Below are 18,090 nucleotides of genomic sequence, written 5' to 3' on the forward strand. Positions count from 1 at the left end.
AGGGGGCCTTGGGAGCCATGAAAGCAGTACCATACTATGTGAGAATACAAATGGGCTTCACAAGGAGCAATATTTCTGTGTGGGAGCATATAAAGGACATGGTCCATTTAAGATACTGGCTTGGCCTGAAATAAACAATTGGTGTATGTGCTGCAGTCTGTCCCTTTTACTTGTCATTCTCTGTTGGAAGGTACACCCTACCCCCTTTATTTTATGGTGATAATGGTGGATGCCCTAATTACATGTGCTGCAGATATTGAAATTCATTCGCCCATGGTTTCAACGCTTAAATGAAAAGAAATTGACAGGCTGCAGATTTTCAATTCCACCATGTGGCATTTTTTAATGTCAAACATATCCACACCATATGGAGGAATTGCTTGTTTCCTGCTAGCTCTCCCTCCCTGCTCGCTGTGTAATGTAGGACAGACCATTAGCTGCACCCTATGATCCTGCCTGGGGTGCAAGTGGTGAAGACCTGACATTTGTGTACTCAGAGCTTGGTGCATATATAGCGTGACTGGCTTCATTCCTCTGCAGGGAGGAGGCCCGGGGACAATGGGCTTATCCACCATTACACATGATCTACTAGCTCCATAGCAACCAGTCATAACGCAGCGGACACCAACAGCAGCCAGGTATGGCTTCTTACTGCACGGATCCCAATATCCCTTCTTTTTAAGCATTTATGGAGTGGAAAGGAAATATTACCTCCCTCTCTGTATATAATGACTATGATTAGTGTCTGTATAACACTACACAGATCATTCAGTGGTCAGGGTGACATGTGACGCTCAGCCGCGGAAGGTTCGGAACATGGAAACTGTACCGAAATGTTAGGATTTATGTCTGTACGTCAGAAAATTCCAGACTGAACCTACATCTTCCTTCTCCAGTGAGGACTTTCTATATTGAGCAATTACAGACAACCAGTAACTAAGGAAGTAAAGAGAATGAACTAATATTTATACTGTATAGTAATATATGATCTGCATTATGGGACTGTCCATCTGTTGTGGAACTAAAGGTCCCAGCATGCCATGAAATGAGAGGATTGCCAGCTTGAAAGACCTAAGTTGTCCATTTTAATAATAGTAATAATAATGAATGATTTATTTATTAGGTTTACGCTGCTATATAAAGATACAACTATAACTGATCCATCAAAAGAGAAAAGTTGAAACAGTAAATATAAAGTTAGTCTATGTAACCACGATGCTGGGCTGTGTTTTTGATGTTTTAGATTTTAGCTAAAGCAGCAATTTTTTATATTTTTGTTTTCTATTACGTCCTGTGTTTTTTGTCTCTTTTTGTGTGTGTCATGCTCGGTTTTAGAAACTTCCTGTCCCTTAGCTTTGGTAAAAATTTGTTGATAGATGCACTAAAAACGCATGTGGTTATTAGCTGCGTACAAGCATTTTTCTCATCTCATAAAAGTGTATGGGCAAAATCTGCAAAGAAAATGCAAGAGTAATTGACATATTGCGGATTTAAAAAATGCACCACAGGTCAGTTTACGCTGCGTAGAAGAAAAAGCCAAGAGAACAGTGGATCCATAAGGAGGAAAAGCATAAGAGTAAGAACACACAGTGAGTAAAATGGAGCAAGTGGAATGAAATAAAAAAATCGCATTCTACCCGGACCTATGTTGCGCTATGAAGCAGCTCCCATGTGAGATTTTTTTTCTCAGCCCTAATCGGACCGAGAAAACAATCGCAGCATACTGCGGGTGAAATCCGATTCGTTTTCACTTACAACCATACAAGTCCGTGGGTGCGAGACAAACATCGCACAGCACTCGCATTACACTGGAGTGCAGTGCGATATACACACACAGGCTGACAATGGAGGAGATAGGGAGATTAGTCTCTCCCTCTCCTCCGCAGCTGTGCTCCGATCGCAGGATAGCATTATAGTATAATGAGACTCGGCTTACATTCACAGCAGAGCAGGAGTCGGAGGTCATTAGCATAACGCATCGGATGCTAAATGTCCGTATGTCCTTAGTTTAAATGAAAATTCTGCAACTAAAAATCTGTCAGGCTACATTCCCACTGAGCTTTTGATGTTGCAGAATTTCTGCACCTATTATGTAAACCTGATTATGTTCATTTTTCTTTATCGCATTTTTAATGCTGCATTTGTTTTTGTCTTTTGTTGGTTTGCCATGTTTTAAACAAAGCTGTTTTGTTTTTACAGCCATTGGAAAAGCTGCTTTGTTTTTGATACCTTCTGGGATTTGGCTTTGAAGTAATTTATTGATAAACTCATATGTGAATATGTACCGCCCCGCGGGCTCGGCTGCGACCGCCGAGCCGCTCGGATCCGTGCTCGTACAGTGGGTGGTGGCTCGAGCCTCTCACGGACCCGGGGTCACGTAGCTCTGCAAGGGAGTTGGCGCTACACGCAGGGACTTGACGGGGAGTTCCACGGCCGGGGCCGCGGTGGTTTGATTTGGGGTATAAGTTCGTGACGCCACCCACGGGTTGTGGTGAATAGATGGACACCACCGCTGCTGTTAACTAGGCCTCCCGGGGACGGTGTTGCGCAGCTTGGTGTTAACCCCTCTGTGGGTAGGGGAGTGATGGTCCCGGGGGAGGTGCTGAAGCGTGGGAGCAGTTGCGGGCGTATGCTGGTGCGGTGCAGCGCAGTGCGCGGCCCGAAGGCACTGGTGTACTCACTATGACACAATACACTGGAGTCTCTGGTAAACCAAACGGGGTGATGAACGGGGCCCACAGCCGGCTGCAGCTTCTCCCAGAATAGGTTGGTGTTTTCCGCCTTTCTCCTGCACCTCTTTTTAAGAATGTTTTGACTCCTATGCCTAAGCAACGGTAGTCCGCTCCCCGACTTGTATATGCCGTAGGAGCCCGTTTGCCCGCAGACGCTGGCCCTTTGGGTCTCTATGCTTTGGCGGTGGCTTTACTCTGTATGGTTGGGCTGTTGTCTTCTAACGGGTCTTGTGTGGGATAGGTCCTAAAGTCCAGTCCGCAATCAGTTGATTTGACTCGGCTCTGTCGGTTCAGGGCTTTGTACTGGGTCTGAGTACCCCTCTTGGTGCTCCGGTTTCCAATCGGTTCCCCGGTTCGGTACCGGCGGGCCACCGCCCGACCCCGCCAGTCCCTACGGTTCCACTGGCTGTAATCCCAGCTCCTGCAGGCGGCCACCATCTGCCTCCTTGCCAAAGGTGACTGGGCTCTGACCCAGCCACCGAAATAGTCTGTTGCCCTTGAACTTGACCTCTCTCTACCCTGCAAAACTCCAGACTCTAGACTCCTCTGTTTTCCCGCCTCCAGGCCTGTGAACTCCTCGGTGGGTGGAGCCAACCACCTGGCTCCGCCCCCCTGGTGTGGACATCAAACCTGGAGGGTGGTGACAAGGGTTTCTTGGTTGGCTGCTGTCACCTAGTCAGGAAGGGGGGAGGGGGTGTTGTGTGTGTGTGTGACTACCTGGGACGACCTGACTAGTCCAGGGCGTCACAGATTACATGTTTTTTTATGCTTTCCCTCAGATTTTTACCTGCGTTTTTCAGCATCTAATGCAAATCTATGGAGCAAATCTACACATAAGGCCTCCTTCACACATCTGTTTAAAAAAAGCACGCTCTGCATGGTCCATTTTGGACATCCGTATGACCATCAATAAGCTTGTGTATGCCATCCGTGTGCCATCCATAAATCCATGTGACACATCCATGTGACATCCGTGTGACCGGTACAAAAAAAACCTCATTATACTGAAATTAATGGTGTTTTTATGTGTAAAAGATGTGCAAAGCGGGAAAATGATAGATAAATGCTAGGTAGATAGATAGATAGATAGATAGATAGAAAGAAAAAAAAAGACTTGGGGTCCCCCCAATTTTCATAACCAGCATAGGAACAGCAGCAACTGCGAGCTGCAACTCTCAGCTGTCTGCTGTGCATTGGCTAGTTTTGAAAAATAGAGGGAATCCCATGCTGATTTTTTAAAATTATTTGAGCAAATAATTTAAAAAATCAATTTCAACAAATAATTAAAAAAAAACGGTGTTACGTTCCTCTATTTTTCAAAAGGAAGAAAAAATGTGAAGGTCCAGCACCGTTTTAACATGCCAATGTGCTGCTTCCGTGCTGCTGTTCTTGGGTGATGAAACCACCCTATGTGTATTCGGCCTAATTTCATTGATTTTAATTCCAAAACTACTTTTTTCTTATGGGTGCTAGTTTCACTTGTTCCTCTCCCTCTCCTACTTTCCCTCTTCCCTTTCTCCCCTCTCCTCTTCCCACTTCTTTCCAGACATGTCATATCTGTTAAGTGTTACTTGCATATACAGTGTGTCCACCCATATCCTGTCCACCGCCATTAACTTGAGAATGGCGGCAGCTATAGGAATAGAAGTGGTGTCTAGGTATTGTAAAGTAGCCATGCGCTACGCAATGAAATCACCTATAGCACCACCTGGTGGAAAACAACAGAGTTAGCATTGTTATCTCAAAAATGGAATGAGATAGAAAAAAAGGGAATTAAATAATTGTAGGGCATCATCAATTCAATACGAATCGACACCTTGCATACAGAAATGCTATGATATGAAACCCATGACCCCCCCAAAACATTGAATCCTAGTCATGTATATGGCGCTCATTTAACTTTGATGCTCAAAGTGGCAACCGTCAGCTATGCACATCTGGACTCTGGACAGCATACTGTATAATGCTGCACGTTGTGCAATATGGTAGGTGACATTTTTGCACAAACATCTGTAATACGTCGTCATAGGTCCTGCAATGTTGGTGGAGGGGTCGCATGCACCTGCTGTTTGATGTGACCTCACAGAAAGAAGTCCAATGGGGTCAGGTCAGGTGAGCGTGGAGGCCACTCCACGCAGCCACCATACACAATGACTTGTAGGAAGGTCTCCATGAGGTATTGCTTCATGTCCGCAGCCTTGTGAGTTTTACACTTTCTAATCATAACATTTCTGTATGCAAGGTGTCGATTCGTATTGTATTGATGATTCCCAACAACTTTGTAATTCACTTTTTTTCTCTATCTCGTTCCGTTTTCGAGATAAAAATGATAAATCCGTTGTTTTCCACCAGGTGGCGCAATAGGTGGTTTCATTGCGTAGCACATGGATACTTTACTATACCTAGACACCACTTCTATGCCTATAGCTGCTGCCGTTCTCAAGTTAATGGTGGTGGACAAGATATGGGTGGACACACTGTATAAACCACAAAACTGTATCAAAACTCTCATCTCGTCACTCAAAAAACAAACCCTCACACAGATGTTATCAGAAAAAATTAAAACGTTATGGGTCTCAGAAAATTGCAACTTCAACCAAACCAACTTATTCTTTTTCTTTTTTCAAATTTATTTTTCCCCAAAAAAGAAAGTACTATACAAAGTTGAGTATTGCTGTAATAGTACTGAGCTGAAGAATCATGTTGGCAGGTTATTTTTTACTGGACAATGAATGCTGTAAAAATAGAACTCAAAATGCAATCTCGAATTATGATTTTTTTTTTCCTTAGTTTTTGTTTTATTTTACCACACTTGGATTTTTTTTTCTTTTGTTCCAGTGCGCAAGGGGTCAGTTGCATTTTCCTGCTTGTTCTTTTCAAAACAGAAAACGTATGTGCTAGTTTTTATACGTACCAGAATCACTGATATAATCAATGGGTCTGCACACACATCAGTGATTTTTCACTGACTGTGTCTCCGTGTGGTGTACACGCGTGTCCGTGATTGCCGCACGGAGACATGTCCGTTTTTTTCTGGCATCACTGATGTCCCACGAACCAGACTATGGTGTGATCCATGAAACACGTACCAGAAAAAACGGACATTTAAAATAACAAACATTTTCAACTCACCTTTCCAGCGACGCTCTCTGAAGCTTCCTGGCCGGCTCATGAATATTCATGATTGCAGTCAGAGCCAACCCGGAAGTAGCTGCAGAGAGCGGTGGCCGAACGCTACAGCGCTGGAGACTTCAGCAACATGAAGAGCAGGAACGGTATAGGTGAGCATACGTCAATGTGCAATCACGGATAACGGATCACGTATCACGGATTGCACATGGACAACCCACGTGTGCCGTGAATCACGGAACATGGAAGGAAATGTGTGTTTTACATGTCAGTAAAGAACGTCTGTGTTTTTTACTGACGTGCGAAACAGGCCTTATTCAGGTGCTAAACTAATAGGTCATGGAAAATTGGTATTTCAGGATCTTAGTGGGTTGGTACTTTTGTGCCATCTAAGGGTATGTGCACACAACCTATTGTTCTAAAGCCCGCTACACACGCTTCAATATATCTCACAATCCGTCGTTGGGGTCAAGTTGTAAGTGACGCACATCCGGCATCGTTTGTGAGGTATCTGCGTGTGACAGCTACGTGCGATCAGGATTGAACGCAAAACCGTTGATCGCAAATACATCGTATCATTCTCTAGAATTGAGCGTTTTGTTGCACGAACCTAGTGAATTGTAACGTGTGACATCCCTCATACGATTGTGATGTCTGATGCTATGTGCGCAGGTGTGCGCTCTGCACCGCAGCTTAAAAAAGGTCTGCTTCAGAGCGCAGCTGAAAAGCTGCGTTCTGAAGCGCCTCACAATGTCTGCCATGCACTAATCTCTGTCAGTCGGTCACTATCTCTGTCCCTCACTCTCTGTCCATGTCAGTCTATCCCCCTCTCTCATATACTCACCGATCCCCGATCCCCGGCGCTGCACGGCATTCACACTGCTCCGGCGGCTTTTACTGTTTTGAAAAAGCCGGCCGCCCATTAAACAATTTCGTATTCCCTGCTTTCCCCGCCCACCGGCGCCTATGATTGGTTACAGTGAGACACGCCCCCACTCTGAGTGACAGGTGTCACACTGCACCCAATCACAGCAGCCGGTGGGCGTGTCTATACTGTGTAGTGAAATAAATAATTAAATAATTAAAAAAAACGGCGTGCAGTTCCCCCCATTTTTAAAACCAGCCAGATAAAGCCATACGGCTGAAGGCTGGTATTCTCAGGATGGGGAGCTCCACGTTATGGGGAGGCCCCCACCCTAACAATATCAGCCAACAGCCGCCCAGAATTGCCGCATACATTATATGCAACAGTTCTGGGACTGTACCCGGCTCTTCCCAATTTGCCCTGGTGCGTTGGCAAATCGGGGTAATAAGGAGTTATTGGCAGCCCATAGCTGCCAATAAGTCCTAGATTAATCATGTCAGGCGTCTATGAGACACCTTCCATGATTAATCTGTAAATTACAGTAAATAAACACACACACCCGAAAAAATCCTTTATTAGAAATAAAAACACAAACATATACCCTGGTTCACCACTTTAATCAGCCCCAAAAAGCCCTCCTTGTCCGGCGTAATCCAGGATGATGCAGCGTCGCTTCCAGCGCTGCTGCATGGAGGTGACCGGAGCCGCAGCAGACACAGCCGCTCCGGTCACCTCCACGCAGCTAATGAAGACAGCCGCGCGATCAGCTGCTGTCACTGAGGTTACCCGCTGTCACTGGATCCAGCGGTGGATGCAGCGGTGGCCGCGGGTAACCTCAGTGACAGCAGCTGATCGCGCGGCTGTCTTCATTTGCTGTGTGGAGGTGACCGGAGCGGCTGTGTGTGCTGCAGCTCCGGTCACCTCCATGCAGCTGCGGTGGAAGCGACGCTGCATCATCCTGGATTACGCCGAACAAGGAGGGCTTTTTGGGGCTGATTAAAGTGGTGAACCAGGGTATATGTTTGTGTTTTTATTTCTAATAAAGGATTTTTTCGGGTGTGTGTGTTTATTTACTGTAATTTACAGATTAATCATGGAAGGTGTCTCATAGACGCCTGACATGATTAATCTAGGACTTATTGGCAGCTATGGGCTGCCAATAACTCCTTATTACCCCGATTTGCCAACGCACCAGGGCAAATCGGGAAGAGCCGGGTACAGTTCCAGAACTGTCGCATATAATGTATGCGGCAATTCTGGGCGGCTGTTGGCTGATATTGTTAGGGTGGGGGGCTCCCCATAACGTGGAGCTCCCCATCCTGAGAATACCAGCCTTCAGCCGTATGGCTTTATCTGGCTGGTTTTAAAAATGGGGGGAACCGCACGCCGTTTTTTTTAATTATTTAATTATTTATTTCACTACACAGTATAGACACGCCCACCGGCTGCTGTGATTGGGTGCAGTGTGACACCTGTCACTCAGAGTGGGGGCGTGTCTCACTGTAACCAATCATAGGCGCCGGTGGGCGGGGAAAGCAGGGAATACGAAATTGTTTAATGGGCGGCCGGCTTTTTCAAAACAGTAAAAGCCGCCGGAGCAGTGTGAATGCCGTGCAGCGCCGGGGATCGGGGATTGGTGAGTATATGAGAGAGGGCTGCTCAATTCAGTAACTTAGGAGATTAGCGGTCACTGGTGAGTCTTCACTGGTGACCGCTAATCAGGGCGCGACACAGACAGAGCCGCAGCATGACAATGAAGTCGGGTGAAGTTCACCCAAGTTCATTCTGACAGTGCGGCTCTTTCTGTGTCTGCCGTCATCTGCCATTCAGCTCTGCTACATGGCTGTCTGTGTCTGCTGTCAGCGGCCATGTAGCAGAGCTGAATGGCAGATGACATAGTAAAAACGCATCCCTACACATTACACACGCTTGGAAAGTCAATAAATAAAAAAAAAAAAAAGGTGCCCAATGCATACGTCACAGAACACATGATCTAAAGGATCGCACAAAAAATTGACCAATTTAACATAGACTACTAACGCACGTGTGACAGCAAATGAACGACCAACGTGAAATCTCATAGATCCCGTATGCAACCTGGGCGTGTCACATCGCAAATGCGATTGTACAACTAATTGCAACGTGTAAAGTGGGCTTAAGTGTTATCTCCCTGAAAAATCTCTCAAAAAAAGTTATTGTGTTATTTAGCCCAAATAAGTCTCTTCCGCTTGTTGCCTGTCCTTAGCAGTGGTTTCCTAGCAGCTATTTTACCATGAAGTAGGGAAGGCAGAGCAGTACACATGGACTGTGTGCTTTTACCATGAAGGCCTGCTGCACAAAGTCTCCTCTTAACAGTTGTTCTAGAGATGAGAAGGAATTTTTCAACCTTTTCCTACATTTCAGGCTTCAAACATAAAGATGATAAACATTCTAATGTTATGGTGAAGAATCAACAACAAGTGGGACACAATTATGAAGTTGAATGAAATTTATTGCTTACTTTAAACTTTTTTTAAAAATAAATAACTGAAAAGTGGGGCGTGTAATATTATTAGTCCCCTTTACTTTCAGTGCAGCAAACTCACTCCAGAAGTTCATTGAGGATCTCTGAATGATCCAATGTTGTCCTAAATGACTGATGATGATAAATATAAGCCACTTGTGTGTAATCAAGTCTCCGTATAAATGCACCTGCTTTTTGCTAGTCTCAGTGTTCTGTTTAAAGCGCAGAGACCAAGGAACACAACAGGCAGGTCCGTGATACTGTTGTGGAGAAGTTTCAAGCCAGATTTGGTTACAAAAAGACTTCCAAAACTTTAAACATCTTAAGGAGCACTGTGCAAGCGATCATATTTAAATTGAAGGAGTATCCTACCTCTGCAAATCTACCAAGACCCGGACGTTCATCCAAACTTTCATCTCAGACAAGGAGAAGCCTGATCAGAGATGCAGCCAAGAGGCCCATGATCACTGTGGATGAACTACAGAGATCTACAGCTGAGGTTGGAGAGTCTGTCCATAGGACAACAATCAGTCGTACACTGCACAAATCTGGCCTGTATGGAAGAGTGGCAAGGAGAAAGCCATTTCTCAAGGATATCCATGAAAAGTGTCTTTAAAGTTTGCCACAAGCCACCTGGGAAACACACTAAACATGTGGAAGAAGGTGCTCTGGTCAGATGAAACCAAAATCAAACTATTTGGGCACAATGCCAAACGATATGTTTGGTGTAAAAGCAACACAGCTCATCACCCTGAACACATCATCCCCACTGTCAAACATGGTGGTGGCAGCATCATGGTTTGGGCCTGCTTTTCTTCAGCAGGGACAGGGAAGATGGTTAAAATTTATGGGAAGATGGATGGAGCCAAATATAGGACCATTCTTGAAGAAAATCTGTTGAAGTCTGCAAAAGACCAGAGACTGGGACGGAGATTTGTCTTTCAACAAGACAATGATCACAAACATAAAGCTAAGTCTACATTAGAATGGTTCACAAATAAACGTATCCAGGTGTTAGAATGGCCAAGTCAAAGTCCAGACCTGAATCCAATCAAGAATCTGTGGAAAGAGCTGAAAACTGCTGTTCACAAACGCTCTCAATCCAACCTCACTCAGCTCGAGCTACTTGCAAAGGAAGAATGGGCAAGAATTTCAGTCTGTCGATGTGCAAAACTGATAGAGACATACCCCAAGTGACTTGCAGCTGTAGTTGCAGCAAAAGGTGGCACTACAAAGTATTGACTTAAAGATGCCGAACAATATTACACGCCCCAATTTTCAGTTATTTATTTTTTAAAATAGTTTAAAATAATCAATACATTTCGTTCAACTTCACAATTGTGTCCCACTTGCTGTTAATTCTTCACCATAACATTAACATTTTTATCTTTATATATTTGAAGCTTGAAATGTGGGCAAAGGTTGAAAAATTCAAGGTAGCCGAATGCTTTAGCAAAGGCACTTTATTTATATAAAATGATAAGTAAAATTAATAGAAAAAGCGAATTGGGAAAGTCGCCACATAAAATGGCAGAAGAGACGACAAGAAAGACACTTCAGGAACAAGGCGTGCACATACCCTTGCTCTACAGAATCATGTGGAATACTGCCATACAGTGCAAAGGGAAGATGTTTAAGTACAGCCATTAGATTAAGATCTACTTGGCAGCTTCTATCTGGATGGATTGATGAGAAGCCAGTTTGGGCAGGGGATGGTCCATTAGTAAAGGGTTTACATTTTGCATCTGCAGTACTTTGTTACCATAACTATAAGCCTTGCTTACTTCAATCCTAAGAATTTGTGACAGATGTAATTTATAGACACAGGATGTTCCCTAGAGCTATAAAATGTTAATCTTTGCCTGATCTGAGCTAAGTGTTAGTAGGATTATTTACTTCTTTCACCTTAAATGTTTAAGAAAAGATAAATATAGTATCATGTGTGAGAGATGGAAAGATAAATAAGTGCAGCAGTCAGAAAGGACGTAATGCAGAGCCATCCATACGATTATAGAAGGAGGCCGCACTGCCAGGCTTCAGCTAATAAGTCATATAATACTAACAGCCAAACACCTACAGTACGTTCCTAAACTGTCCTCACTTTGTTCTTAAGACCAATGTTGTATATTAACAAATCCAGATTTATACATCGAAGCTGTTACAACTGGTTATAACAGGCTCGTCTTTGAGAATAGAGAAGTTGACATTGTGTAACAGAACATTATAGGTTCCTCAAACCTCCAAAGATGCCCCCAAGAAGCAATTAGAGCCTAAGGGGTACATTGCACACTACGACATTGCAGGTGCGATGTCGGTGGGGTCAAATCGAAAGTGGCGCACATCCGGCGTCGCTGTCAATATCGGAGTATGTAAATCGTTTTTGATACGATTAACGAGCGCAAAAGCGTCAAAATCGTATCTTCGGTGTAGCGTCGGTCATTTCCATAATTTCGGAAGGACCGATGTTACGATGTTGTTCCTCGTTCCTGCGGCAGCACACATCGCTGTGTGTGAAGCCGTAGGAGCGAGGAACATCTACCTGCGTCCTGCGGCTCACGCCAGCCATGCGGAAGGAAAGAGGTGGGCGGGATGTTTACGCTCTGGCCTTAGGAAGGGGGCGGGTCTCCGGCCAGAGCGACGTCGCAGGGCAGGTAAGTCCATGTGAAGCTGCTGTAGCGATAATGTTCGCTACAGCAGGCATCACAAGAGATCGCAGCTGCAACAGGGGCGGGGACTATCGCGCTCGGTATCGCAAGCATCAGCTTGTGATGTCGTAGTGTGCAAAGTACCCCTTAATCCTGCTTCCCCATCACACCCCGATACATCAGACAATGATTGCTCTGTGCACTAAGCCAACTTTCATTTTCCTTCATTTGCATATGGCAATGACAAGAGATTAGTCTGATGGAGCATAGCTTCACACCAAGCAGTTCAATCTTAGATTATGTTAGGAGAGTTTTGGAAGTCCTCCTCACTGGCTGTAGAGATGACATAGCCACTGACGAGGAAATAAATCATGCCAAGTGGAGAGTAATTGCAAATTCAGAGTGAAGAGATGCCCTGCCGGGCAAATTCAAGTTACCGTTAAATCTGGCTCAAAACGGCTACCTCATTCAGACTTAGAACAGGCCATTCCGTCAGTCAGTTTCCAGAGGGTCCCCATCCTTCACCGTTTAACCCTAGCACAAGAACCAGGGTCTGCTGGATTGCTTCCACAGAAGAGCTGCAGTCCAGAGAAGCGAACTATAGGCAAGAGAATGGTCTGAAAGCCAGGTGAGAAATAGGAAATCAGGGAAGGGACAAAATCGTAAAGAAGTAGTATAGTCAAAAACAAGCAAGAGGTCAGAGTCAGGAATGTCCACTGGGGATATAGCAAAGCACAATGGAGTGAGTTTTTTTATAACTGGCAATGAACAGTAGAAATTCAGGAGCTTAAATAGTGCAGCCCCATGCAGCAGGGACAAACACTGACAGGAATTAACCCGTATCTCCCAGCTTGAATGGAACTAGAAATGTAAGATGACACAGAAGTTAAACAGTTGCCTGCAATGGGAGTGCAGCTCCACTCAGCGACATAAGCAGAGAAACGAAGAGCAGACACCAATATAGATGTCATAGGTATTTGTTTTATAGCTGTATAAAGCACCAGTCACACAGAGATTTTTACAAGCTTCACCGACTGTCATGACGGCGTCAGGTTCTGTTCAGATTACAGATTCTGACAATCTACCTGTGAAATTTTCTGTTTTATGTGTTTAACACAGGCATACTTGGGCGTCGACGTGCTGTGTGCTGATTCATAGGCAGCTAGTCTGCTTGTTAGTCTCCTTTGATCACATGTTGTGGGGAAGCCCATCACTTCTGCTCCCCTCCTATTTGTGATGGCTAAATCCTTCCAGCTATGCCAGCTATAGTTTATGTTAGTCTGGAACACCACATCTCTTTAGATGAACTATCTGGTGAAAGTAGTGCTTATTGCTTTATGCGGTTATGGAGTTTACCCTAATCCTTGTCTTCTGTAGCTACCTTACTGCTCTTGTTTTCCTCCTGAATCTCTTATTGTCTAATCCTGTGTGTGTGTGTAATGTGTCAGAGTTTTGGTTTTCCTTTGTCTGTCTTTATCTGTCTTTATCTGTGGTTAACATCACATTCTTGCCCTTCCCTGGTGGGAGGGGGAGTATCAGATTAGGTCTGGTCAGGTGCAGGGCCAGGAACAGGACTCAGGCATCTCCACCATTAGGAGTATCCTTGAGGTTAGGGATATCATAGACCCCCTAGTGTAAGGGACAGACTAGGGACCCCTATCCCTCGGTATGCAACTGTCACATTGTGACAGCAGCTTTTGTTTTCTGTGCTGGAGTGGTGCTTTAAATGTAAGCCCCCTGTCTTATACTTACCCTCTGATCTTGTCATCCTTTTTCAGGGTCACTCCGCTCCTGTGGTGGCATCTTGCGCCTGTAACTTCTGACTGTCTGGAAGTCAGAAGTTACATCACAAGCTAGCAATGCAAGTCTATGAGAAGCATAACAAGGCCAGAACAAAGTTTGTATAGACTTGTATTGATTTGTGACATCCAGTGTGCTCCATGAAATACTGGAGCTGCCAGAAGGTCACAAATCAACAGAAACCGACCGGAGCGACGCTGGAAAGAGATGAAGACGGCAGCAGGTGAATATAAGACATGGGCAAGAGACTTGCATTTAAAGTACCACTCCAGTACCGAATTCCCCCTGACCCCCCCGAACGAATTGGATACAATATCCTAATGACATTCAGCTCAAACTCTGTCACTGTCATTCCCTGTGATCTGATTCTCATGCAAGAATCAAATCACAGGAGAAGATGGAGAGCTTAATTTCTTCATCTTCTTCATTGTCTGTCTCAGCGTATATTAATGTTTCACATGCTCTTATAGATTTGTATGGGTGCGTGTGATCCGAGATACACTGCCAATTGCAGCATGCAGCGATTTTTTTTTTTTGCCGGCTTGGTATGACAAAAAAACTCTAGTCGGCACTTCTCAACAGTATAACATTGAAGCGAGTGCTATCTGATAAAACATCTCATAGTACTTGCCCGTTTTATACACAAATGTTAGTGAGCCCTTAATCAGTGAATTCCTACTACAGTCTTCCATGTAGTCAAGTTTTATCAGTGGATGCTGCTCTAAGGGTGGATTCACACACTTTAGATTTCCTTGAAGAAGTTTCTGTCTGCCCAAGTCATCTGAATAGAAGTTGCATTAAACCATGTTCATGCTGCCTATTTTAGATGACTGGATCTAATTTTTAGTCATTGGCAACAAAATTGGCACCATTCAAATTTACACCTTCTCTGTTGACGCTCTAATAGAGCTTTTAGTGATTTGTTCTGCAGCTGACTCTAAAGAGCACTTTACACGCTGCGATATCGCTATTGATATCGCTAGCGAGCGTACCTGCCCTCATCGGTTGTGCATCACGGGCAAATCGCTGCCCGTGGCGCACAACATCGCTTACACACGCCCCACGGACTTACCTTCCCTGCGACGTCGCTGTGGCCGGCGAACCGCCTCCTTTCTAAGGGGGACGGTTTGTGCGGCGTCACAGCGACGTCACACGGCAGCCGTCTAATAGAAGCGGAGGGGTGGAGATGAGCGGGCGGAATATCCCGCCCACCTCCTTCCTTCCTCATTGCCGGTGGACGCAGGTAAGGAGATGTTCGTCATTCCTGCGGTGTCACACATAGCGATGTGTGATGCCGCAGGAATGACGAACAACCAGCGGCATGCACCACCAACGATATTATGAAAAGGAGCGATGTGTCAACGATCAACGATTTTTGACGTTTTGCGATCGTTGATCGTCGCTTCTAGCTGTCACACGCTGCGATGTCGCTAACGACACCAGATGTGCATCACAAACACCATGACCCCGACGATATATTGTTAGCGATGTCGCAGCGTGTAAAGCACCCTTAAGATATCAGAAAACGGGCTATAGTGAAAGTGAAGAACAATCTTAGCAGCAGCAGGGAGGGCACTGAGGAGGACATACAGCTTTGTGTGGTGAGAAGAGGCTGTAAGATGTGGTCTACATCTGTGTAAGAGATCTAGCTGGTCCCATAGAGCTGGTGGGAAATGGCAGGTCTGTAGTAGGAAGGAAGTTCCCAACAATTTGACAATTATTACACATAAAAAGGGGGACTAATGATTTTTTTTGATCATTGAGAAAATTGAATAAGGCTTCCTGTTCTGCACACTTTTGTGGTGTAACGGTGAATTATCCTGGTGAAGAAGGCCACTGACATTAGGAGATACTATTGTTATGAATGGGTATATTGTTTGAGGTCAAAGTAACATCCACATAAATGCCAGTAATGAAGATTTTAGATAAGGAAAATGCCCTAAGCATCACATTTCTTCCCATGGTGCTATCTAGTGTCATTGTTGGGTAAGCAATGCACATGTATTTGACCATCCATGTGATGTTCAATATGATTCACCAGACCGTGCCAATTATTTTTGCTTTCAGTGGTGGGCAAGGGTCAGCATTGGCACTCATACCAATCTTTTGCTATGCATCCCCATATCAACCAAGCTGCAATCACATTATGTTCTGAAACATATTTTTTTTTTGTTATAGCCATAGAATCATAGAATGGTAGAGTTGGAAGGGACATCAATAGTCATTGGGTCCAACTCCTGCGAGTGTAGGTTTTCCTAAATCGTCCCAGCCATATGTTTATCCAGCTTCCGCTTGAAGATTTCCATTGATGGAGAGCTCACCACCTCCTGTGGTAGCCTGTTCCACTCTCTATAGAATCATAGAATGGTAGAGTTGGAAGAGACTAAAGCCCACTTTACACGCTGCAATGTATCTTACAATGTGTTGGCGGGGTCACGTCGTAAGTGACGCACATCCGACATCGTAAGCTACATTGTAGTGTGTGACAGGTACGTGCGATTGCGATTGAACGTTAAAACATTCATCGCATACACATCGTACCTTTCTCTAGAATTGCACGTTAGATTGTTCATCGTACCCGGGGTAGCACACATTGCAGTGTGTAACACTCCGGGAACGATGAACAGATCTTACCTACGTCCTGCGGCTCCCGGCCCACAATGCGGAAGGAAGGAGGTGGGCGGGATGTTTACGTCCCACTCAGCTCCGCCCCTCCGCTTCTATTGGCCGGCTGCCGTGTGCCATCGATGTGACGCCGAACGTCCCTCCCACTCCAGGAAGTGGACGTTCGCAGCCCCCATCGAGGTTGTATGGAAAGTAAGTACGTGTGACGGGGGTTAATCGTTTGTGCGGCACGTTCAACAAATTTAACGTGCCACACATACGATGGGGGAGTTGCAAATCGCATACGATATCGTATGCAAAATTGCAATGTGTAAAGCAGGCTTTAGGGCCATCAAGGGACCTCAAGGTTTAGAGATGCTGTTCCCCAGCCAACCAGCCATCACTATGTGGCTCTTGCACTTGTTGTTCAAATCATTATGTTAAGTTACCACAATGAGTATTTGGAGAATAGTTGATGCTGTGTATTTTCACTGCCCCAAAAATACAGTGTCTAAGGCTATGTTCTCACGATGAGCTTTTGGTGGGATTTTGATGTTGCAGAATTTCTGCACAGTATTTGCACCTACTATGTAAATTAGGTTAGTTACGATTTTTCATTGCATTTGGAATATGTTTTTTTTTTCATGCTTGGATTGGAAAACCAGGCCCAACCGCTTATAACACAGTTAGCTTAGGTCAGGAGACCCGGCAGATGAGCCGGATTGTCAAATCTGAGCATAGACTATGTTTTACAGATATGTCAAATCCGAGCATAGACTATGTTTTACAGATATGTCAAATCTACCTTAGGCCCCTTTCACACGTCCATGTTAAAAATGCACATTTTTCACAGTCCGTTTTGTACATCCGTGTGTCTGTGTGTGTCATCCATGTGTCATCCATCTGGTATGGTATGTTGGTGGCCTTTCCTGAATAAGAAGTAAAGTTTAGTTTGAAAGGCATTGAATAAACCATTTTTTTATTTTCAACTCTGCTTTTATATTGGATTCCTTCACCGACAGCAGGGCAGGATTAACCACGCTCTGTTTTCCCCTGGATTTTGAACCTTAGACCTTTCGCCCTTGTGGCACATGGTTCGTGCAGTAGCTGTACATGCGATTTACACTGCTCGTGGGTCAGACAACACCACCAGGTGAGCAGTGTGCCTCTCTTTTAGTTTTCTGGTATGCTTGGATAAGACCCTATTGCACTTTTTGTCCACAGATTTTCTTGAGGATACGCTGAGTTTTCTGAGCAGAGTTTCCCCATAGAATACATTAGATGGGGAAAATCTGCAGATAAAAAATGCACGTGTTTTTTGTATGTTTCATCAGTGGAAACCCATCAAATACACATGTAATCCATTAAATCCGTATCTATGAATGTCAGTAAAGTGTTGTTAAAACCTAAGGGGTACTTTGCACGCTGCGACATCGCAAGCCGATGCTGCGATGTCGAGCGAGATAGTCCCCGCCTCCGTCGCAGCTGCGATATCATTGTGATAGCTGCCGTAGAGAATGTTATCGCTACGGCTGCTTCACATGCACTCACCTGTCGTGCGACATCGCTCTGGCCGGCGAACCACCTCCTTATTAAGGGGGCGGGTCGTGCAGCGTCACTGCGATGTCACAAGACAGGCGGCCAATAGCAGCGGAGAGGCATCCTGCCTACCTCCTTCCTTCCTCATTGCCGGCCGGGAAGCAGGTAGGATGTGTTCCTCGCTCCTGCGACTTCACACACAGTGATGTGTGCTGCCGCAGTAACGAGGAACAACATCGGACCGTCGCAGCAAGGTATTATGGTTTTCGCCGA

General features: G+C 45.0%; 1 protein-coding gene across 1 annotated transcript in view; it reads left to right on the top strand.

Moving 5' to 3' along the window:
• The first annotated feature begins 618 nt into the window (after nucleotides 1-618).
• LOC142290218 (uncharacterized) overlaps nucleotides 619-18,090 on the top strand; it is a 145,342-nt gene continuing 127,870 nt past the window's right edge. The window contains exon 1 of the mRNA XM_075334167.1: nucleotides 619-638. The gene's annotated coding sequence lies outside the window, so the exon portion shown is untranslated. The remainder of the gene's footprint in view (nucleotides 639-18,090) is intronic.

Source organism: Anomaloglossus baeobatrachus, chromosome 1 (genome assembly GCF_048569485.1).
Source record: "Anomaloglossus baeobatrachus isolate aAnoBae1 chromosome 1, aAnoBae1.hap1, whole genome shotgun sequence".
NCBI lineage: Eukaryota > Metazoa > Chordata > Amphibia > Anura > Aromobatidae > Anomaloglossus > Anomaloglossus baeobatrachus.